Source organism: Rutidosis leptorrhynchoides, chromosome 10 (genome assembly GCF_046630445.1).
Source record: "Rutidosis leptorrhynchoides isolate AG116_Rl617_1_P2 chromosome 10, CSIRO_AGI_Rlap_v1, whole genome shotgun sequence".
NCBI lineage: Eukaryota > Viridiplantae > Streptophyta > Magnoliopsida > Asterales > Asteraceae > Rutidosis > Rutidosis leptorrhynchoides.
Genome location: NC_092342.1, coordinates 293,725,556 through 293,751,368, shown reverse-complemented (window position 1 = coordinate 293,751,368; position 25,813 = coordinate 293,725,556).

Sequence of the window (25,813 nt, the reverse complement as noted above, 5' to 3'; positions counted from 1 at the left end):
TTAAATATACCTGTTACCAAGTCGGGGTTGTCGCGTGCATCTCTTGCATTAACATTAAAGGCTCTAGCACGTGGTGGTCCGCCATCCTTACGCTTGTTAGGACACTCGTTTCTGAAATGGCCCGTCTTTCCACATTCATAACACTTCTTAGGCCCATTGTTGTTGTGGTTTGGCTTCACATTCAAAGTGGTAACCTTGCAATCCTTGCCAACATGTCCAGATCGTTGGCACTTCTCACAGATAACATTGCAATACCCAGTGTGGTGCTTGTAGCACCTATTGCATTGTGGTAAGGTTCCTTTGTAGTTCGGATTGGTGCGGTTGTTGTTGTTGGGGTTGGTGTTATTGTTGTGTATGTTGTTGTTTTGCCTGAACCCTTCATGTCGTTTTGCCGGGTTTTGATCATAGTTCCTACCCCTGTTGTTGTTGTGGTTGTTGTCCCATTTCCTCTTTTCACCACTAACAGTTTCAAACTTAGCCTTCTCCGGCTCGTCAAGGATGATTTGATTCAAGAGAGTATGCGCCATGCGCATTGCTTCGGGAACACTTGGTGGCTTGGATGAGGTAACATTACCCTTGATGGACTTAGGAAGTCCCGAGAAGTATTTCTCCAAACGCTTAAATTCGGGGGTGACCATGGTTGGACACATAAGAGCCAATTCCAAAAACCTACGGTTGTAGCTGTTAAGGTCGTTCCCCACAGTTTTCAATTGCATAAATTCGATTTCCATCTTTTGAATCTCGGTTCTCGGACAGTATTCCTCGATCATAGCACATTTAAATTCTTCCCAAGGCGTAGCATACGCCTCATCAATTCCTTGCGCTTGGGCCATGGTATTCCACCATGTAAGCGCGCCATCCGAAAGTGTGCAAGATGCAAATTTCGTTTTGTTAGCCTCAGAACAATTGCTAACCCTGAATACCGATTCCAACTTTTCGAACCATCTGGTGAGACCGACGGGTCCCTCAGTGCCACTGAAGTAGTGTGGCTTGCAGCTTTGAAATTCCTTGTAAGTACACCCATCTCGGATGACAGGTGGATTGACAGGCGGTGGTGGTGGAGCTTGGGGTTGTCTTTCAGCTAGTGCAGCAGCGACTCGCTCGTTAATCATTTCCTCAATTTGTGCCGCGGTGGGGATAGATCTCCCGTTGGCCATGATGTTCTATACAAACATTTTGACTCAAGTCAAAATCCATTATGCAAATAATAATAGTACATTATATAACAACCAACATGAAAACAGCACAACACATGTTGATTAAATAACGCAAGCAGATATAAGTACCACAAAACCATGAGATGATAACGTAAATAGAACACTTGCGCAAGAAGTAAGCAACACAAATTCCATTCATTAATGATAATAAGTTCATACATTACAATAAGTTCGTACATTACATAAGTGAAATATGAGATTACAAAAGAGATTACAATACAGAATCTAGTACAAAGTCCTACGGCGATGGTGGGTACAAGATGTCCAAAACATGAGCCAACTGCTCCTCGAGCTCAGTAACTCGAGTCTGGAGAATCTCAATCTCCCGCCTCATTTCCTCATTAGAGGAAGATGGTGGGGCAGGTGGTGCTGGCGGTGCAGGTGGAACCGGTGGTGCTGAAGTGGATGGTCCGGCTCTGGGTGGAGACGGTAATATCTGTGGGTCGGCGGGGTACGGCACCAGCCGTTTACGTGCAGTGATCCTACGACGCCGTCCATAAGCGTCAGTGACAGTACGACCAGGAATTATGCCAGCGAAGCGATACCGCTTCTTCGGCGGGGTAGAAGGTGCCTGAATCGGTCGGTCAGCGTGATCCTCCTCATCACTGGAGTCGTCAGATGAGGTGTCGTCTGAAGAAGTATCGGTGGAAGAATCGTCGTCTGAATCATGCGGTGGTGGCGCGGGTGGCTCAACATATCCGAAAGCAGCCAACATCTGTCGGTGTCGGCCTGGCGTAATCACGGCTAAGCGGCCGTCGGCAGTGCGTCGGCAAGGTGTGCGCCAGTGATTACGGAAGGGACCTTCCCCGAACTCCGCGGGGATCTCCATACCACCAATGCGAGCCAGTTGCCTCGGGGGTCTGGAAGAAGACGCCGGGATGGGCACACTAGAGCTAGCTCCAGAACTAGAGGCGCCGGGGTCGCCAGTGGGTGTCGGGGCCGGAATGTCGGCAGCAGCAGCAGCAACAGGTGCAGCAGTGGGTGGAACAACGGGGCCTGAGCCGCTCGGGATGTCAGCAGGTGGAACGTCCGACATCTGAACAAGGAAAAATAAATTTTCCATGTCAGTATGTCATAAAGCAAGCAAATAATAGGCCAACAGTTTAAATCATGTATAACAATAAGTAGCATGGCAATATCAGTAATCGTACGAAACTAGCATGCAATCGAAAGCAAGTAATAGCATGCAGTAGTGAAATCACGTAGTAGCATACGGCATATAGCAGTAACAGTAAGCAGTAGCATGCAGTAAATTCAGCGGAAACAAGTAAACTAACAAGTTGTAGATTAGCCCTATTAGTGAATCCTACTCGGGTCGGTCTTAGACTCACTAATGCATCCTAATTCCCTACAACCAATGCTCTGATACCAAATGTGACGCCCCGTACTAAATCATCATGTACGGACCATCATCAACAGGATCATTACAAGGTTAAGTACTATATGCGTTTTCAAAACAGAGTTTACATTCATTAATAAAAGTGACGTCATAACATACGTCAATTGTTTTACAAATCAAAGTATGCTTCACTAAGTAGAAGCATTAAATAGGTGTACATGACCATAATGGTCGTTACATAACATAAGTTCATAAGTAAAAAGTTTGAATGCAACATAAGTAGTCATGCGATACAACTCTAGGCAGCGGGTTCTACAGCACGACTAGTAAGATAGCGGAAGCGACTTCAAGCACCTGAGAAAATACATGCTTAAAAAGGTCAACACAAAGGTTGGTGAGCTATAGTTTAAGTATAACAGTAATGTAAGTAGGCCACGAGATTTCAGTGCTACAACGAGCGTTTCAAATGTATGTAAAAGTATATGCTTAACCGTGGGCACCCGGTAACTAACTTAACGTTTAATGTACCCCCTTAAAGTGCACTTGGCAAGTGCGTATAACCTCGAAGTATTAAACACTCGTTAAATGCTAGCGCTACTAGCCCGAGTGGGGATGTCAAACCCTATGGATCCATATCTAAGATTCGCGTTCACGGTTCAAAAACCAATGATTAAACGTTACCGAGCTAAAGGGAATGTTTCTGCCGTTATATAACCCACACATATATAAAGTTTAAGTACTCGTGCCTAGTATGTAAAACATAAAATCCGCATGTATTCTCAGTTCCCAAAATAAGTTAAAGTAAAAAGGGAATGCTATAACTCACAATGATTAGTAGTAATGGTAAGGTAGTAGTCGGAAAGTGGTGTGCAAGTAACGGTCCAAACGTCCTCAACCTAAGTCAAATAGCACTAAGTCAATAAGTCGTCTCAAAAGGTTTACAAGTACGTAATTAAGGTCATAAGGGTCATCATCAATCATCATTAAACAAAAGGTAACAAGTAAGACTCGTTTATGAAAGTCGTTTAAAACAAAGGCTGACTTCGGTCAGTCACCACGGCCTCTACCCTTACTGAATTAAGGTGAGACCAGTGGTCATGGCTCCGTCTATGAGTCCCTTAAGTGTGGTAAAATTTACAGAAGCAAACTAGTCTTGGTTCGACCGTGGCGACGGTCTAAGTGCGAGTAGGTCAGAAATTTCTGCACAACGTTAAAGGACATGGTAACGATCGGAGGGCCATAAATCCTAAACCGTAACTCGGATTAAGACGAGTCCTATATGAAAAGTTATCTACTCGAAAAGTTCTATCTAAAAATCAAGGTTAGAACAGCCCAGGTCTGCTGGTCTGTTCCAGAAGCAGTAGGTCAGTAGGTTTTGGACAGAACAGTGGGTTTTGGAGAGTTCCGGTTGTCTCGGTGCTTGATGTTCATCACGGTTCTCATCCTTGATGCGTATAGCTTCAAGTGTACAACTCGTTGATGTGTTAACATCATTTTGACCAAGGTTTGTCCATCATAACTCAAGTGCAAGTGTTGTAAGTGTTTGATGAACCAAGGTTACATGTAAGTTTATGAACAAGTTCATGAACACTAAGAAAGATCACAACCAAGTGTTGGATCCATGATACTTGCACCAAAGTGTAAGCTCTTGTTGGTTTCATGTCCTTGTTCAAATATGTAGTAAGCAACTAACAATAAGAAATAAAGAAAATAAATGATAAGCCTAAACCAACCATGAAGGTGGTATTCTAGTAACATACAACAAACAAGAACACAAGTAACAATTATAAAGATTATAAACTTTAAATCTTTTGAAACAAAATATGTAGAACATAACTAGATAGATTATGTTCTTGATGTTCTTGTCATAACAAGATAAAGATGAAGAATCAAAACTAGAAAGTTTGATCTTGTAACTTAGTAAAGAAAGACAAGTAAGTAAGTAAATAATAACTTAGTAATCTACAAGTAATTAAACTACAACAAGATTAAGTAACAAACAACAAAAGATGATGATGATTAAGGGTTGTATAAATTCAGTTTTAAGAAGAAAAGAAGAAAAGAAAAAGTCTTCAAGATTACTTACAAAGAACAAAGAACTTGAGAGGAAAAGAGAGAAGAAAATTGCAAGTAAAGTGTGTGTGTGTTTGAATGAGAGATACAAGGAATGAGGTAATGAATAAATGAAAGCAAAAGACCTCTCTAAAGGCCTCCAATTTTCGGCCAGCTGCATAAGCAAGGGGGATTGGGTTTGTTTTGTGGTCTCTTGCAAGTAAAGAGGTTAAAAGTTGGTTAAAAGGGTTGTTTACATGGGGATTATAAGGCAACAAGATTCTAAATATAATAACTAGCTAGTTATTGATGTAAGTATTACTTACATTATGAAGACATGGGCTAATAAACCCATTTAAGATGTAGGGTGGGCTTGTGAGTCTTATTCATGAGTCCATTAAACTAATTAAAGCCCAAGTTGCAAGTAATCCAATAAAAGTCCAAGTTAAGCCCAAGTAACTAACTAAAAGCCTTAGTTAATTAAAATGATTAATAAAATTAATCATGGATGTAAATAATATCTTAAAATATTATTCGTGCAAGTTCCGGGTGTCACAAAGACGTTTCGGGCATTTAAAGTTCAAGTACGGACAATTAAAGCAACATGTAAATGTAATAACATACATTCGTTTAATCAAGCGTATTAATAATAATAATTATTAATAAATAAATGTTGGAAATTCCAGGGTCGTTACAAGATTTTTGAATTATTAAAGTGAATTATTAAAGTATGAATTATTAAAGTGAATTATTAAAGTATGAATTATTAAAGTAAATTATTAAAGTATGAATTATTAAAGTGAATTATTAAAGTATGAATTATTAAAGTAAATTATTAAAGTTAAAGTAAAGTAAAAATAAAGTAAAGGTAAAGTTTAAGTATAGCAAAAGTATAAAACTATGTACGTATAATACGCGTATAAATATATATAATATTAATTTAAATCGTTATATATATTTAATAAAATAAAATATAAATATCGTTATCTTTATCATACTAGTTAAGTAATGAGTTGTCAAAAGTGGTTGTAGATATTTATAAAAGTTATATACGTTTTAATAATAAAGTTCTTTTTAAACTGAAAACGTTTTTGTACGTTTGAAACTAAATAGATCGATCGAGTCTTTATGAGATTCAATCTTCCACTATCCTTTGTCTAGTTCTCAATGATTGACAATTTGTTCTTATTTATAAATCACTTTACCATTTTCCGAATATTGTTAAAATGGAAAGATTTCTCAAATCAACGTAGGCCTTTCAACAGAGACTTGTAATCATAATTTAATATATCTGATAATTCAATCATTTGATCTTATATTCTAATTCCATTGATAAACATTTTGAAACAGATACAATCATATAAAGTACTTAATCTAATATTTTGTTTACGTTTCAAGTTATAATATATATACACATATACATATATAATCATATTCGTTTAATGGTTCGTGAATCGTTGGAACTTGGTCGAGGTTGAATGAATGTATGAACATAGTTTAAAATTCTTGAAATTTAACTTAACAAATATTGTTTATCGTGTCGGAAACATATAAAGATTAAAGTTTAAATTTGGTTGGAAATTTCCGGGTTGTCACAGTACCTACCCGTTAAAGAAATTTCGTCCCAAAATTTGAGTGGAAAGGTCGTGAATGATAATAAGTATGTTTTCATGATGCATACGGGCTGAAAATTAGAGTTTTATCATCAGCGAATAATTTGGATAAACAATCCATTTATATGAAGAGTACGAATGAAGCTAACATAGAAGAGTGAAATGAGTAGGTGTAGATTCATCTTATCATTTGACGTAGATATGATTGATTCCCAGATTTCAAGGGATTTGAAGAAAATCTTCTTAATAAGATTTGACTCTCCGGTAATCAAGGGAATTAGGATCCGCTTTAAATGCGATCGTCCATTTTAATTGTTCTGTCAGAGATTTTCTTATAAATTTACCTCCTTCGTTTCCTTACAACTCACACCTTCTGTTGATGCATTTTATGCAAGTCCCTAGACATCTACCCACGTCCATTGCAGGTACAACAGTTTACAGGCCACCATGATTGCTCGTTATTATCCTATCCGTGTTTGTATGTGGTTACAGGAACTGCAGGAACGAGATTTAGATGTTTGACTATGTTAGACTTAGTCAGACGTACGAGTGAAGCCTCACTAGTACGGCTGACAGGCTCATACGCACGGTTGATGCTGAGCTAAGTCACAATTACAACCTAAATGAGAAGACACTAGTGAGTGATCACCCGTACGGCTGATAAAGCTAACTCGTACGTGTGATGAATGAATCGTTTGGGTGAGTCAACAGCAGGGGTATATAAAGTCTTATGTTCTTCATTTTAGGTTAAGCCTCTCATTTGTTACACACACTCAGATCTAGTGAGCTCCTCCGATTCTCTCTCAGTTCAAATCACCCAGGTGGTAAATAATAGCTCTAGGTGTTGATCTAATCACACTTGATTTAGTTGTGGTTTGACTAAATTAATAAAAAAAACTTAACCTATTCACTAGAGGGTTTGATTCACTTATTCCGCCATTGTGTGAGTTAAATCTGTTGATTTCTAAGTTCCTAGTCATGTTTCATCACCTTCTATTCTTTCCCCCTCAACTCATATTTTAAAGTATTCATCAATATGCTCCATCCAGTTCTGATTCTCGATATACTTCTAACTTTCATATCGGTCATTCTTCTTTTTCATCTACCGCCGGAAGAATCTATTTACTTCTACTATACTCTTGGGTTTATATTGTTTCTAGTTCTCCCGTGTCTTTATATTGCTATATGCATCGATATATACGGTTTATAATTTCTGGTTTGTCGTTGGGCTTTATATGTTCCCTTATATTTCAAAGTCTCTGCTTCTGTCTTCTATAATCATTATCATTCACAGTTAATTCTCTCTTTTATTTGCTGCAATTTATACTCCAATTTCTATTTTGGAGTTTTGTCCTTTCGTTTCTTCTTCTTGCGATTAAGCACTGCTTGTAATGGTCCAGAATTCACAGATATGAATTTCAGAATGAACATTGTTAATGTTCTAGGAAGGAAATTGTGATGGCACGATCTTGACTTGTCAAATTACTAGAATACTTTGGAAAAGGCCGAATCATCAAGAAATATTTTCTTGATATTTTAGAGGTTAAATAGAATACAAGAGTCATATAACATGGCACATGATGATGTTATGATCTGTGAATCATCAGGTTCCATTTAGAAACTCAGCATGACTTACTGTAATATAATCACATTAATCAAGTGTCATTATATTATACTAATTCATGCTTCAGTTCCCAACACTACTTCAGAATATTCCTATTTTAAACTTGAATGTTTCAGAATTTAGAAACTAAAATAGTTTCTTTTATGATGTAATACAGATAGCCCGAAGAGGTAAAGATTTCAAATAAGAAAAATTAAGAAAATATCTTCAGAAATATGGAGGATATTTATAATGAAAGATATGATGATATTTTAGAATTTCTAATATCAGAGGATGATGAAGAATATTGTCCGCAGGGGTTTAGAGTCAGGAGAAAGGTATTCGTTAATGACTTTAGCAGGTACTGAATCATTTGGATCCTTTGAAGTCAGGTTCAGTCTTTGTAATTTGTCCACAGCCTCCTTCCTACTTTGCTCAATCCGTTTTCCAGTTCCAAAACTTCTCTTTTTCTGCGCTTTGCCAGCACACTTCATCATTATCATCCAGCTTTTACCGTTTAAAGTCGTTTATAGTTTTTGCTGCTTCATCAGCATTTTTTCCATTTTCGGAGAACCAATTCGTAGTTCGGAGTGTTTTTCAGAAACTTCACATTCAAATTAAGTCCAGAAGATAGACGTTATGTATACACATATAACTGTTGGCGTAGACATGCTACGAGATTTCAAAATACTGATTGCTAATTCCCAATGATTCATATGGCAATTCTCATTACAAGATGCGAATGAGTAAATGATGGGGTTTCAATGAATAATTATAATGACTTTTTGAAGAGGCTAAAGTCAAAGGGTAATGAAGTTGTTGGTACATCTGCTAATAATGTGGTGGAATATAAAAGGTTCCCTGGTAACGATGGTGTATATCTCAAGGTTATAATAAGGTTAGTCTGACTGAAAAGTCGAAGTTGACTTGCTGGAGCTGTGACAAAACTGGCTACTTTGAATAGGAGTCACAAAGTTATTTTTGCTAATAAATGCCAAAGAATCTGACGCAGATACGTTGTTTAAACTTTTACTTTGGTTTCAAGAGTTTTTCGGGTACATAACTGTGGGTAACATGTGGTTGGATCATCATCTCGATTGCTCATCATTCGAAGTGTCTTCAGAAATTTTCGAAGGGTTTGAACACAAATTGTAATCGTTAACATACATTTGATGTTCTAACACCGTTTTGAAGTCAAAATATATCTTGTGAAAGATGTAAGGATCTAAGAGTGATGATTTTGGTCATATCTCAAGTTGAATTTTGAGATTTCAAAATCAGAATATGTAATTAAATTTTGAATGAGTATGGTTGTTTTGATTTATATAAAAGAATGTATATTGTTGTAAAAGTAGGGAGTATAATGGATGATTTGCTGAATCAAATTCGAAGAATGTAACATATTAATTGTGAATTTATATATCTCTCGGGTATTACCTACCCGTTAAAAAAAAATTTCACAATTAATATTTTGTACAAAAGAATTTTATTACAGTCTTTATGAAAATATATATATGTATATTTTCTTCAGATGTAACATAGATTTAATGAGTTAATGTTAAATTAAACTCATTTGATTTACGGTTGAAACTAGAATTGAATAATCCCTAAAGGCTTTAAAAAGTATATAACTTTTACGCAGTATTTCTTTAATGACATTGAAATTATGAATCAATACTTCGTTATTTGTTGATGTATGATGTTCGGTTCGTGGGATTCTTATGAATTTCGCAAAGTACGAATGATGTTATCTGAAAAGTTTCGGGTACTTCGATGATGAAAGTGTAAAATCAAATATATACTTGATTTATTATGAATTGGAATTTGTTGAATTGCGACAGAGATTGTAGTTAACGCTGGTTAAGTTGCGGCCGAATGACGTACATTATTGCATATTTGTAATATGAATTAACCGAGTAATTAAGATTCACACACAATAGCTTAGCACGGAAAGATTTATTTCAAAATATATATATATATATATATATAATATACATATAATTTCTTCAGAGGGAATGAGTTAATTCTTCATAACTCGTTGATATAATATACACGTTATTGATTCGTAATGATGTCCACAGTGATTCTTGAACTGACGGAGTTTATGATGTTATCGGTGTTGTTGATTCGGATGTTGACTGTACTGACGATGCTGGTAACGCTGACGGTACTGTTGATGCTGTTGGTAAAGCAAGTTTAGCTTGTTAATCACACACCATTTTTGTCAGTGTTTCTACTCTTCCTTCTATCATTTTGGTTCGCTTAACTGATTTATGGTTAGGGCTAGATTAGATAATCTCTAAGACTTTAGAGATTACATAATCACCGCGGAATGTTTCTCCAATGAAGTTATGAATTAATACTTCGTCAGTTATTGTTGTTGGTACTCCTTGGTATCTATGGTGCGTATGACGTTGATGCTCGTGGGACAGATTGTGAAGTTGAGGTTTACGACGCGGTTGTGGTTGGAGGTGGTAATGGTACTGTTGGCGTTGATGATGGTGGTACTGGTTATGCTGCTGATGCTGCTGCTGGTGTTTGTAATCTCTACACCATATTCTCCAATGCCACTACCCGAGCGCGAAGCTCGTTGACTTCTTCTATTACACCGGGGTTATTGTCGGTTCGGACGAGCAGATAAATAAAATCTAAAATTTGATGTAATATATAATCGTGACGAGATACTCTGGAAATGAGCGAGAACATGGTGTTTCGGACAGGTTCTCCGGTAAGTGCTTCAGGTTCTTCGTCAAGAGGGCAATGTGGTGGATGGAAGAGATCACCTTCTTCTTGTCTCCAATGATTGAGGAGGCTACGAACCCATCACCAATTCATCCAGAATAGGTGATGACTGATTGGTTGATCTATTCCGGTCACACTGCTTTCGGAGCTTGAATGGGATTCCATTTCAGAATCTGAGTGACTTGAACTGATGACGAATTCCATTTCGTACGATTGGATAAAGGATTTTTTTTTTCGATATGAAATGATTTTGGCTAACGGATGGTATTCTAATTACATAGAATATATATATATATATATATATATATATATATATATATATATATATATATATATATATATATATATATATATATATATATATATATATATAGAGATCAAAAGATTTCGTAGATTACGGAGGACTTTGTGGGATATGTCAGGCAAAGTTTAAAGTAACAGATACGATAAGATATGATTTAGCAGATATGCTAAGATATGAATTTTTGTCTATACACTATTCATGCAATCAATACAGCAAGACGTGTCTTAGACTAAAAATGATAAGCAGGTAATTTCCTGAGGATGATAAGTAGTTAATTTTCGACACAAAATGATAAGCAAAACTTTTGACATGCAGACACGGTCGAAGTCCAGACTCACTAATGCATCCTATCGACTTATCAGTTAGACACACTAATGTAGATCTGGTTCGCTAAGACCACCGCTCTGATACCAACTGAAAGGACCCGTTCATATACATTATAAACGATTCACAATAATTGATTACATTGCGAGGTATTTGACCTCTATATGATACATTTTACAAACATTGCATTCATTTTTAAAAGACAAACTTTCTTTACATTGAAAATTGAGAGGCATGCATACCATTTCATAATATCCACTATCCAACTATAAATTGATTTAATAATAATCTTTGATGAACTCAATGACTCGAATGCAACGTTCTTCGAAATTTACTATGAAAGACTCCAAGTAATATCTTTAAAATGAGCAAATACACAGCGGAAGATTTCTTTAACACCTGAGAATAAACATGCTTTAAAGTGTCAACCAAAAGGTTGGTGAGTTCATTAGTTTATCATAATTATTTATTTCCATCATTTTAATAGACCACAAGAATTTCATTTCCAGTTCTCATAAATATACGTCCCATGCATAGAGACAAAAATAATCATTCATATGGTGAACACCTGGTAACCGACATTAACTAGATACATATAAGAATATCCCCTATCATTCCGGGATCCTCCTTCGGACATGATATAAATTTCGAAGTACTAAAGCATCCGGTACTTTGGATGGGGTTTGTTAGGCCCAATAGATCTATCTTTAGGATTCGCGTCAATTAGGGTGTCTGTTCCCTAATTCTTAGATTACCAGACTTTAATAAAAAGGGGCATATTCGATTTCGATAATTCAACCATAGAATGTAGTTTCAATTATTTGTGTCTATTTCGTCAAACATTTATAAAAGCGCATGTATTCTCAGTCCCAAAAATATAAAGGGTAAAAAGGTAAATGAAACTCACCATACTGTATTTCGTAGTAAAAATACATATAACGTCATTGAACAAGTGCAAGGTTGGCCTCGGATTCACGAACCTAAATTGATTATATATTTATGTGTTGGTCAATATTTGTCTAACAAATTAGGTCAAGTCATAGTGTACCACAATCCTAATGCTCGAGACTAATATGCAAAAGTCAACAAAAGTAAATTTGACTCAAAATAATTTCTAAAAATCTATACATGATTAATATATAGTTTAAATATCATCGTTTTATATTTTTAAATATTTTTAAAAGATTTATTAGAGTAAATAATATAATTTATTTATTAATAAATAAAATTTTATATTAAATTTATATAATAAAATATACTTTTATATATATTAAGTAATAAAATTTATAGGGTTCATTTAATATCATAAAGATAATATGATAGGTATTATTAAAGTAAGTTATTACACGTAGTAAAATATGTTTGTATCACATATTTATTTGATAAAATAATATCTATAATGATAGTAAGTAAAAGTTGTATTATTTTGTAATAATAATTATTATTATAAAAATATCAATATTTATAATTACTAAGATGACATTATGATAAAACGATAATTCTAATTATGATAACTTTAATATTTACGATAATTTTTAATATTATCTTTAAAATAATAATTCTATTTAAAATAATAATAATAATGATATTTTATAGTAACAATGACATTTCTATTAAAATGATAATTTTTGTTAAAATGATAGTTTTAATGCTAACGATACTTTTAATAATAATAGTAATGATAAAAATAATAAGAACGATAATTTTATCTAAATCAATATCTTATAATATTTTAATTTCATCATGATAATCTTACTCATTATTTCCTAATCGTTTCGTTTAATAGCTTTTAATCGTCTTTTATATCGTGCTCATAATAATGATAATAATAGTAATCAAAATAATTAGGTGCTACAAATATTTGTTTTAATTACACTAATATTAATAATGATAGTTACTATAACATTATTAACGATAATACTAATAATTATCTTAATGATAATATAGTAATAATAATAATAACAATAACAATAACCATTTTTAAATAATGATATATATATTAATAATGATAATAATAATAATAATACTAATAATAATAATAATAATAATAATAATAATTGGATAATAATAATAATACTAATTATAACTTTAACGATAATAATGATAGTAATAATAAAAAAAATAACAATTTTTAATGATAAATCCCTTTTATTGATAAAGATAATAATAATGATAATAATAAGATAAAACTAGAACGACGATAAAAACGACGATAATAATAATCATTTTTAATAAAAATATCGAAAATTCAATTGATTATAACTTCTAATCCGTTCATCGAAACTATTCGATATCTAAAGGAAAAGTTCTTAATTTTTCGCTAGCTTTCCAAGGACATGCATATCTTATACCTTATCTCAACCGCAAGTGTAACTAATTCAAGATTCAACCTAACCTGTCTAAGGGCAATATCAAAAGTACAAGCATGCATAATCCTAAATACTCGAGCACTAGTCAGGGATACACTATTAGTATGTAAAAGTTAAATTATGAGTACTCACGTATCAATATTGAGATTCAATATTGCAGGAAAGGTACGTAGACGCAACAGAAATGATAAACACTATATTGATCTCATGAGCATACCCATGAACCATACTCAATCACCTCCATAGCTATAACCCATAATTTCCTTAATCCTATCCCACTCGAAAAACAATTTCGAAATCACTCGGACAGCACTCCGTCGTAATATTTTATGTATACTAATAATTTCTTGAAATAATACGGAGTAAATATATATATGTAAATCGATTGAGAGAGTTTAGAGAAAAATATTTTCAAGTTTCTATGAAATAATGAAACCTATTGAATTCTATTTATAATAGATTTTTGAATTATTAAAGTGAATTATTAAAGTATGAATTATTAAAGTGAATTATTAAAGTATGAATTATTAAAGTGAATTATTAAAGTATGAATTATTAAAGTGAATTATTAAAGTATGAATTATTAAAGTTAATTATTAAAGTAAATTATTAAAGTTAAAGTAAAGTAAAAATAAAGTAAAGGTAAAGTTTAAGTATAGCAAAAGTATAAAACTATGTACGTATAATACGCGTATAAATATATATAATATTAATTTAAATCGTTATATATATTTAATAAAATAAAATATAAATATCGTTATCTTTATCATACTAGTTAAGTAATGAGTTGTCAAAAGTGGTTGTAGATATTTATAAAAGTTATATACGTTTTAATAATAAAGTTCTTTTTAAACTGAAAACATTTTTGTACGTTTGAAACTAAATAGATCGATCGAGTCTTTATGAGATTCAATCTTCCACTATCCTTTGTCTAGTTCTCAATGATTGACAATTTATTCTTATTTATAAATCACTTTACCATTTTCCGAATATTGTTAAAATGGAAAGATTTCTCAAATCAACGTGGGCCTTTCAACAGAGACTTGTAATCATAATTTAATATATCTGATAATTCAATCATTTGATCTTATATTCTAATTCCATTGATAAACATTTTGAAACAGATACAATCATATAAAGTACTTAATCTAATATTTTGTTTACGTTTCAAGTTATAATATATATACACATATACATATATAATCATATTCGTTTAATGGTTCGTGAATCGTTGGAACTTGGTCGAGGTTGAATGAATGTATGAACATAGTTTAAAATTCTTGAAATTTAACTTAACAAATATTGTTTATCGTGTCGGAAACATATAAAGATTAAAGTTTAAATTTGGTTGGAAATTTCCGGGTTGTCACAAGTGACTTGCTAAATCTTGTGATTTGGTTGTTTGAATGTTGTTAAATGTTAAAAGTTCATGTATTAAATGTGTTACTAGCATCATTAGCTTCAATTTGATGTGTAGGTTGATTAAGAAAACTTAACTAACATGATTATTGATTTTGTGATATTGGTTAGGGTTTGATAGACTTAATTATGAACTTTTGATGCATTGAATGCTATAAAATGTTATTGGTAAGTGTCTAGTTGTATTGTATGCGTAATTACCTACGAAACGGCGTATTATATGTGTGTGTTAAGTTTTCGAATCATTGATTACATTTATGAACTTGAATGTCATTAATGATGAACATTTAACGTGGTTTTGATTGTTGTAAATGCTAGAATTGATTGATGATGTGTGGTTAGTTGCATTCCTTGTTAAAATACCTTTCCAACAATGTATGGTATGCATTTTGAATGTTTTCGGATCATAAAAGGTGTTTGGGTGAAGTTTGATTCGTGCACTTGTGAAATTTCAGCAAACAGGATCTGTATACCAATTTGGACGCCGTCCAAATCATTGGACGCCGTCCAGTACTTCATTGCTGGATGCCGTCCAGAACTTTTGGACGCCGTCCAAATGAACTGCCAGGGATTGTCCAACTTGGTCATTTTTCGTTTAATTCCAACTATGCTACGCACCTCCGATTAACATGTAACTTGTTCTAACATGCTCATATATGATTATAAAACTCGGAAAAATTGTTCGAGACCCGACCTGAATGTGTTGACTTTTTCGTTGACTTTGGCTTGACCAAATTTGACTTTTATTCAAACTTAACCGAATACTTATGCAATTGTTCTAACGTGCTTTTATACTTGTATCTTGCATGAAACTTGACAATTTGACTCACATGCTATATTAATCGAGTCGTAACGAACCATATGACTAATTGAACACTTTGACCGACCGTGTTTACCGTTATTGATACAACCTATTTGTTTAGGTCAAGACTAGCATTCGTTTCTTGCACATTTTAACTTTGTGAAGTATATTTATTCTTGTGCACTCAAGGTGAGATCATAGTCCCACTTTTACTCTTTTATACTTATACTTGGGATGAGAAAACATAAACGATTTATACTTTTATACATTGAACACAAGTACGAAAACAAACATTCCACGTACGAGTTAGAAAAAAAATCCTCAATTCAATTTTCATTAGTTACACTTGTAGGGTGTAAGCGAGTAATTATGTTGTGTGGCCATACGGGTTTGACGAACCCTCGTTCGGACGGTTCGCTATCGTTAGCGAATGAAATATAATTTTATCGGTATAGTGTATGTTCTAACAGTATGGATTCAGAGGTAACATTCAGTTAAGCCTTGATAATTGGGTGCTCGTGATACAAACAACATCTTTGGAATGCAAACGATTTGGATAATCAACTTATACTAAATCTTGTGGTTTAAATACATACGTTTACTAATACACCTATGATTTCACCAATGTTTTTCGTTGACACTTTTATATGTTTTCTCAGGTCCTTGAACGCTAAGTGATACATGCTTCCGCACTCTAATACTTGCTTGGATGTCGAGTATACATGCATACATGGAGCGTATTTTGACTTAACTTAAATTGTGTCGCATAGGTTTCAATTGTACTTAAAACGTTGTAACATGTTTAGTCGTTGAACTACTTTGTAAGTCTTGAAACCTCCTTACTTTTGAAATGAATGCGACATATTTTGGTCAAACGTTGTTTTAAGGACTTATGACCACGTGACGGGACCTACGTAGACGGCGCCGTCAATGACGATTTTGTCGGGTCGCTACAGATGGTATCAGAGAGGGATTTAGAGTTCATTGGTGTCAACCCCGAGTCATAGGGTACATTGGTGAGTCTAGACTACAACTGGCATATAGACTTGAAGTAGGACTTGCTTGACTACTTGTGAATTTATACTTAAACTCTTCTATTCATATCTAACTCTTATTTCATCTTAATCTCACGTTGTTTAATTTGATTGACACGCCATCTTGACCTTATGAGGTAATGTCGAATGCACATATGAATTAGGGTAATATAATTGCCGGGATTATATTGCGTTGACTCATATGGACGTTTCAACATTATAACATAAAGAATTTAGGGCGAGTCAAAGAAAATTTTCTATCTATCTTTGTTCCATTTCACGATTAGTATTATTGAGAATACTAATCAACGATATTCTTGTGTCTTGAAGGAACAATGCCTCCTCGCCGAGTTCCACGCAATGAAACTCCCGAACAAGCTCTTCAACGAATGATAGCCACCACCGTAGACGCGGCCATGGCCGGTCACTCTTCCAACAACCCCAACAATAACAACAACCCCAACAACAACAACAACAACAACAATGGATTCGGTAATTCAAACGAAGGATGCTCCTACAAAGCTTTCATGGGGTGCAAACCTCACACTTTTGATGGGACCGGAGGACCGGTTGCTCTTACTCGATGGTTCGAACAAACGGAAGCCGTTTTTAGCATAAGCGGTTGCCGGGACCAAGAAAAGGTCAAATATTCCACCCACACTTTCGCCGGTATCGCTCTCACATGGTGGAATACGTATGTACAATCGGTGGGTACCGATGAAGGCCACGCTCTCTCTTGGTCTGATTTAAAAGAAAAGATGATAACCAAATACTTTCCGTGCGAAGAGACCCGAAGGTTCGAAAGTGAGCTAAGAAGTTTGAAAGCGGTCGGAAAAGACCTCAACGCTTATAATCAACGGTTTGTCGAGCTAGCTCTAATGTGTCCAAACCTTGTAAATCCCAAGCCTCTACGAGTTGAACTTTACATGGATGGCCTTCCTAAGAGCATCAAACACGAGGTAATGTCATCCAAACCCGCCAACCTACAAGAAGCTTTAAAGATGGCCCGCCAATTGATTGAAACGGTGGATGAAATCGTAGTACCGGCACCTAAGGCCGAGGATAAATCGGGTGACAACAAAAGAAAATGGGGAGCCACTCAATCAAACAACTACAACAACAACTTCACCAAAAAGCCTTTCACCTCCGATGGCAAGAAGGATTATGCCGGATATCTACCTTATTGTAACAAGTGCTACAAACATCATTTGGGTGAATGTGGCAAGCCATTTTGCCACAAATGTCGAAGAAGTGGCCATGTGGCCAACTGATAATGCTAAAAACGAACATATATTTCATAGCATTATTCCTCAAGAAAGACAAGCTTTTAGTTGCAATTGATCTATTTACAAGTGATATTCGTTTAAATAATAAAAGGTGAAGACAAAAGACAGATTCGACGAATTGAAGACGCAAACAACCAAAAAGCTCAAAAGTACAAAAGACAATCAAAAAGGTTCCAATTATTGATAAGAAACGTCTCGAAATCACAAGAGTACAAGATTCAAAACGCAAAGTACAAGATATTAAATTGTACGCGAGGACGTTCGAAAATCCGGAACCGGGACCAGAGTCAACTCTTAACGCTCGACGCAACGGACTAAAAATTACAAGTTAACTATGTATATAAATATAATATAATATATAATTAATTATATTAATTATATATATATTATATATATATATTAAAAACCGTCGGCAGCAAGAAACTCCAAGGGTGTGAGCTGTAAATACATCTCCGCGACTCGCGGAGTTTTAAGGGCATTTTGCCGCGAGTCGCGGAGCCCCAATTTTCAACTCTGGCTATAAAGCCAACCGAATTCTGATCAAATTTAATCATCTTTTTTCTTCTCATTCATACGAGATATATATATATATAATTTATATTTTAATTTTAATTTTAATTATAATTCTAATAATAAGGGTATGTTAGCGAATGTTGTAAGGGTGTAAGTCGAAATTCTGTCCGTGTAACGCTACGCTATTTTTAATCATTGTAAGTTATGTTCAACCTTTTTACATTAATGTCTCGTAGCTAAGTTATTATTATGCTTATTTAAAACGAAGTAATCATGATGTTGGGCTAATTACTAAAATTGGGTAATTGGGCTTTGTACCATAATTGGAGTTTAGACAAAAGAACGACACTTGTGGAAATTAGACTATGGGCTATTAATGGGCTTTATATTTGTTTAACTAAATGAAAGTTTGTTAATGTTAATATAAAGATTTACAATTGGGCGTCCCTATAAATTACCATATACACTCGATCGGACACGATGGGCGGGGTATTTATATGTACGAATAATCGTTCATTTAACCGGACACGGGAATGGATTAATAGCCACTAGAATAATTAAAACAGGGGTGAAATTACATTCAAGGGTAATTGGTGTAATTGTTAACAAAGTAGTAAAACCTTGGTTTACACGCAGTCGATAACCTGGTGTATTCATTAAACAAAGTATTAAAACCTTGTTACAATTCGAATCCCCAATTAGTTGGAATATTTAACTTCGGGTATAATAATAATTTGACGAGGACACTTGCAATTTATATTTATGACTGATGGACTGTTATGGACAAAAACTAGACGGACATATTAAATAATCCAGGACAAAGGACAATTAACCCATGGGCATAAAACTAAAATCAACACGTCAAACATCATGATTACGGAAGTTTAAATAAGCATAATTCTTTTATTTCATATTTAATTTCCTTTATTTTATATTTAATTGCACTTCTAATTATCGCACTTTTATTATTTGTTATTTAATCGCACTTTTAATTATCGTACTTTTTAATTATCGCAATTTTATTTTATCGCATTTTTATTATTCGCAATTTCATTATCGTTATTTACTTTACGCTTTAATTTAAGTCTTGTATTTATTTTATATTTTACATTAGGTTTTAACTGCGACTAAAGTCTTAAAATCGACAAACCGGTCATTAAACGGTAAAAACCCCCCTTTATAATAATAATATTACTTATATATATATTTGTATTTTTATAAAAGTAAACTAATATAGCGTTGAGCTTTGTTTAAAGATTTCCCTGTGGAACGAACCGGACTTACTAAAAACTACACTACTGTACGATTAGGTACACTGCCTATAAGTGTTGTAGCAAGGTTTAAGTATATCCATTCTATAAATAAATAAATATCTTGTGTAAAATTGTATCGTATTTAATAGTATTTTTCTAGTAAAATATTAACTATTTTATATACACCTCGCTTCACATCAAGTATTTTTGGCGCCGCTGCCGGGGAACTATCTTAAAAGCCGGAAGCGCAACGCTAATATAAAAAAAAAAAAAAAAGATTTTTAGTTACTTTTATTAAAAGTCGTTTTTGTAAAAATACGTTTTAAATATTCGAAAATATAAAAAGAAAAACAAAAATATTAGTATTTTTAAGATTTTGTTAAATATTTAAGTTTTATAAGTTTCTTTATTTCTATTTTAGTTTATAAAAATATAAGTTTTATTTTAAAATCTTTTATTTATTTAAAAAACAGAAAACAGAAAATAAAAAAAAAAAAAAAAGAAAACGCGTAAAAACTCAACCCTGTCAGCTGAATTTCTGATCCCCGCGACTCGCGGGGTTTTCTTCTTTAATCACCGCAACTCGCGGAGCTACTCTGACACGCGCACAGGAAGCCCTAATCGAGCATTAATTACGGTAATTATTAATTATTATTATTTTAAACCTATTTATTATTATTATTATTAGTTTTATTTTTAATTTTACTTTTTATTTAATTTAATGTATTTAGTATAAATTAGTTTAATAAAATTGTAAAATTAATAGTTTTATTAAATAAATAATATAAAAATAATATTTTTATAAAAATTGTACTTTTTACAACTTTTTGTATATTTTTATATTTTGTACCTTTTTAATCGTTGTAGCGTAATATTTGTATTTTTTTAGCTCATATTTAATTTTAAACTTAGTTTTTGCTATAGTTATTTTTACTCCTAGATTTTTAGGCTTTGCCGTAGAATTCCTTAAGTGCTTTTTCTTTAGACTAAGATTTAGGTGCTTTAGAATTTTGCGACGCCTTTTTAAGTTTTAGTTTTTTTTTAAGTTATTTCCATTTGGGATTTAGTTTTTCCTGTAAGCTTTAATATTTTTAGACACCTTTTACTATGTACCAATTATCATTCCAATTAGTAATTTCAATTTGCGATTATAATTTTAAGTTAGTTGTAGTAATAAGGTTAGGTTAGTTAAATATTTTTAAGTTTTGATAAGTTTCTTTTATTTTTCCGTCACCTTTTATTTTTCAACCATTTTTTTCTTTTTCGACCTTTTTCGACGAACTCTTTTTCTCTCTTATTTCTCGCTATTCTAGTTTTTAGGACTTAGAATTTTTTCTACTTCTTATCTAAATTTCTTAAAATTACGAAAATTTATTTTAAGTGGTTAAATTAATAGACATCAAAATTTTCTGGTTCGTAGTAATAGTTGGATCTGTACGTGGACGGGGTTATTGGAGCCAAACAGTCCTCAATTATATTGAGACCAAACGAATCCTGTCCCTCTGCTGCATCTTTTGGCTATTCGAAACGTGGGCAAAATCAGAAAAGTCTATTGATTGGATAACTTATTATAATTTTTCTTTCCTTTTTAAAACTAATAGGATATTCAGTGAATGCACCGAGCAAGACGTTCATCACCTTTTGTACGTTCACCACCTGTAACTCGATCAAGACATCGTTTAACAAATATAACCGCCGTTGATTTTTCTTTAGAATCGTCATCCAGTCGACCAAGTACTTCAGTTCAAATTTCCGATAATCCATTTTTTGAACCCAACCTCACAATTGAGAATCCAGAGAATATTCAGGAACGGTTCGTAGATCCTGAACCATTAAACTTTCCTCCGGAACCACCAATCATTCAAACAGAGATTGTTGAGGAACGAATTATTAAATCAGAATCATCTAGTGATACCGATTCAACAAATTCAATTATGGAGAATCTGGAACCTTTAAGTATGGAAGACCGAATGAGAGCTAAACGCACTGGCCAAGGTCACGTAATTACTCATCCAGACATTAATGCGCCAGATTATGAAATCAAAGGACAAATTCTACACATGGTGACTAATCAATGCCAATTTAGTGGTGCGCCGAAGGAAGATCCAAATGAACATCTACGTACCTTTAATAGGATCTGCACACTATTTAAAATCCGAGAAGTGGAGGATGAACAGATATATCTCATGTTATTTCCCTGGACTTCAAAGGGAGAAGCCAAAGATTGGTTGGAATCGTTACCTGAAGGGGCGATCGATACATGGGATGTTTTAATTGACAAATTTCTTAAACAATTCTTTCCTGCATCTAAAGCCGTAAGACTTCAAGCAGAAATTGTTACGTTCACACAGAAACCAAATGAAACTCTATATGAGGCGTGGACAAGATATGGAAAGTTGTTAAGAGGATGTCCGCAACATGGTTTAGACACCTGTCAAATAGTACAAATATTCTACCGAGGATGCGACATCACTACAAGAAAAGACATAGATATAGCAGCTGGTGGTTCTATTATGAAGAAAACCGAAACTGATGCTTACAAAATTATTGATAATACTGCTTCCCACTCGCATGAGTGGCACCAAGAAAAAGATATCATTAGATCATCTAAAGCAGCTAGAGCCGATTCTAGCCATGATTTAGATTCCATTTCGGCAAAGATAGATGCTTTCGAGAGACGAATGGAAAAGATGACTAAAGATATTCATGCTATACGAATTAGTTGTGAGCAGTGTGGAGGACCACATTTGACAAAGATTGTCTCAGTATTGAATTAACAATGGAACAAAGAGAGAATATTTCATACATAAACCAAAGGCCTGGAAATAATTATCAGAATAATTATCAACCGCCAAGACCGATTTACAATCAAAACCAGAATTATAACCGAAATATTCCATACAACAACCAACAAGGTAATAGCAATCAACAAGTATCCAATAATACTTACAATCAGCAAAGACCGAATTTTCAAAACAAACCACCGCAACAAACCGATGATAAAAAGCCGAATTTAGAAGATATGATGACGAAGCTAGTTGAAACTCAAACGCAGTTTTTCACATCTCAGAAACAAACCAATGAACAAAATGCTCAAGCATTTAGAAATCAACAAGCTTCTATTCAAAATCTGGAACAAGAAGTAAGTAACCTAGCAAGGTTAATAGGTGAAAGAAAACCGGGAAGTCTACCTAGCAATACAAATGCTAACCCCCGGAATGAAACAACTAAAGCTATTACCACAAGAAGTGGTACAACACTTCAACCACCTGAAATACCTGTAACTTCTGATGAAACTATTCCTACTCCACAAGAACCACAACCTGAGCAAGAAAAGGAAAAAGAACCGGTAGTTGAAAAGGTTAATGAAAATAACACAGTTAAGGATAAACCTTATGTTAAACCATATCAACCACCACTTCCTTACCCGAGTAAAATGAAGAAAGAAAAACTTGAAGCCGAGCAATCCAAATTCTTGGATATGTTTAAACAGATAAATGTAAATCTTCCTTTCATTGATGTGATTTCAGGAATGCCTAGATATGCTAAATTCTTGAAAGATCTAATCACGAATAGAAAGAAAATGGAAGAACTCTCGGCTGTTACTATGAATGCTAATTGTTCAGCAGTGCTGTTGAATAAGATACCAGAAAAACTATCTGATCCAGGAAGTTTCACAATTCCATGTTTTCTGGGTAGTCTTAGTTCAATAGAAGCATTGGCAGACTTAGGTGCTAGTATAAATCTAATGCCGTATTCACTATACGCTAAACTAGACCTCGGAGAATTAAAACCAACCAGAATAAGCATACAACTAGCCGATAGATCAATAAAATATCCTAGAGGGATAATGGAGAACATGCTAGTTAAAGTTGGTACTTTAGTATTTCCAGTAGATTTTGTTGTTTTGGACATGGAAGAAGATTCTCAAGTTCCTCTCATATTAGGAAGACCATTCTTAAACACGGCTAAAGCAATGATAGACGTGTTCGGTAAGAAACTGACCCTAAGTATAGAGGATGAGAGTGTTACCTTTTCAGTTGATAGAGCAATGCAACAACCACAATCTGCAGATGATACATGTTATTATATTCAAACTATAGATGCACATGCAGAATTATTAGAAGAATTTCCAGAATTACAAGGAACAGGAGAATGTTCTTTAGGAGAAGGTAATGAACCAATTGATGAAGCTGAAATGTTAGCTACACTTATAGCTAATGGATATGAACCAACAACAGAAGAAATTCAAATGCTAAAAGAAGAAGACAGATATCGATATAAATCATCGATAGAAGAACCTCCAAAATTAGAGTTAAAGCCACTTCCAAACCATTTGGAATACGCTTATTTACATGGTGAATCTGAATTACCTGTAATAATATCGTCTTCTCTTACTGAAAATGAAAAATCACAACTCATTTCTGTGTTGAAAGCTCATAAACCAGCCATTGCATGGAAGTATTCATGGATGACTTTTCAGTCTTCGGTGATACATTTAAATCATGTCTAGTTAATCTGGAACGAATGCTAATTAGATGCGAAAAATCAAATCTAGTACTTAATTGGGAGAAATGCCATTTCATGGTTAAAGAAGGCATCGTTCTTGGACATAAAATTTCAAAAGAAGGAATTGAAGTGGATAGAGCTAAAGTAGATGTAATTGCTAAACTTCCACATCCCACCAATGTTAGAGGAGTTAGGAGTTTTCTAGGGCATGCCGGTTTTTACCGACGTTTCATAAAAGATTTTTCTAAAATTGCCACTCCTATGAATAAACTCCTAGAAAAGGATGCACCATTCATCTTTTCAGATGAATGTATCAAATCTTTTAATATTCTTAAAGAAAAACTCACTAATGCGCCGATCATGATAACACCAAATTGGAATCTACCATTTGAACTAATGTGCGATGCAAGTGATTTTGCAATGGGAGCCGTTTTAGGACAAAGGATTGAAAAACGATTTCAACCTATATATTATGCTAGTAAGACATTACAAGGAGCACAAACAAACTATACAACTACTGAAAAAGAACTCCTTGCTATTGTCTTTGCTTTTGACAAATTTCGATCATATCTCGTTCTAGCAAAAACGGTGGTCTATACCGACCATTCTGCTCTTAGATACCTATTTTCAAAACAAGATGCTAAACCAAGATTAATCCGTTGGATCTTACTCTTACAAGAGTTTGATATTGAAATCCGAGATAAAAGAGGAGCAGAAAATCTCGCCGCTGATCATCTCTCTCGTCTTGAAAATCCTGAATTAGAAGTTCTGAATGAATCGGCCATACAAGACAACTTTCCTGATGAATATCTATTGAAGATAGATTATAAAGAAATCCCATGGTTTGCAGACTATGCAAACTACTTAGTTTGTGGATTCCTTGAAAAAGGATTATCGTACCAAAGACGAAAGAAATTCTTCAGTGATATAAAACACTATTTCTGGGAAGATCCACATCTGTTTAAAAGTTGTCCCGATGGAATAATACGCCGATGTGTATTTGGAGATGAAGCTAGTAAAATTTTAAACCATTGTCACACAGGACCAACAGGAGGGCATTATGGGCCTCAACTAACAGCAAGAAAAGTTTATGAAGCTGGATTCTATTGGCCTACAATTTACAAAGACGCACACCTTCTTTGCAAATCCTGTGATGCATGTCAAAGGGCCGGAAGAATAAGTCAACGTGATGAAATGCCACAAAATGTCATCCAAGTATGTGAAGTATTTGACATTTGGGGTATTGACTTTATGGGTCCATTTCCAAAATCTCATAATAATCTATATATACTCGTAGCCATTGATTATGTATCTAAATGGGCGGAAGCACAAGCTCTCCCAACTAACGATGCACGAGTTGTAGTCAACTTTTTAAAACGTCTTTTTGCAAGGTTTGGAACACCGAAAGCTTTAATAAGTGATCGGGGTACTCAT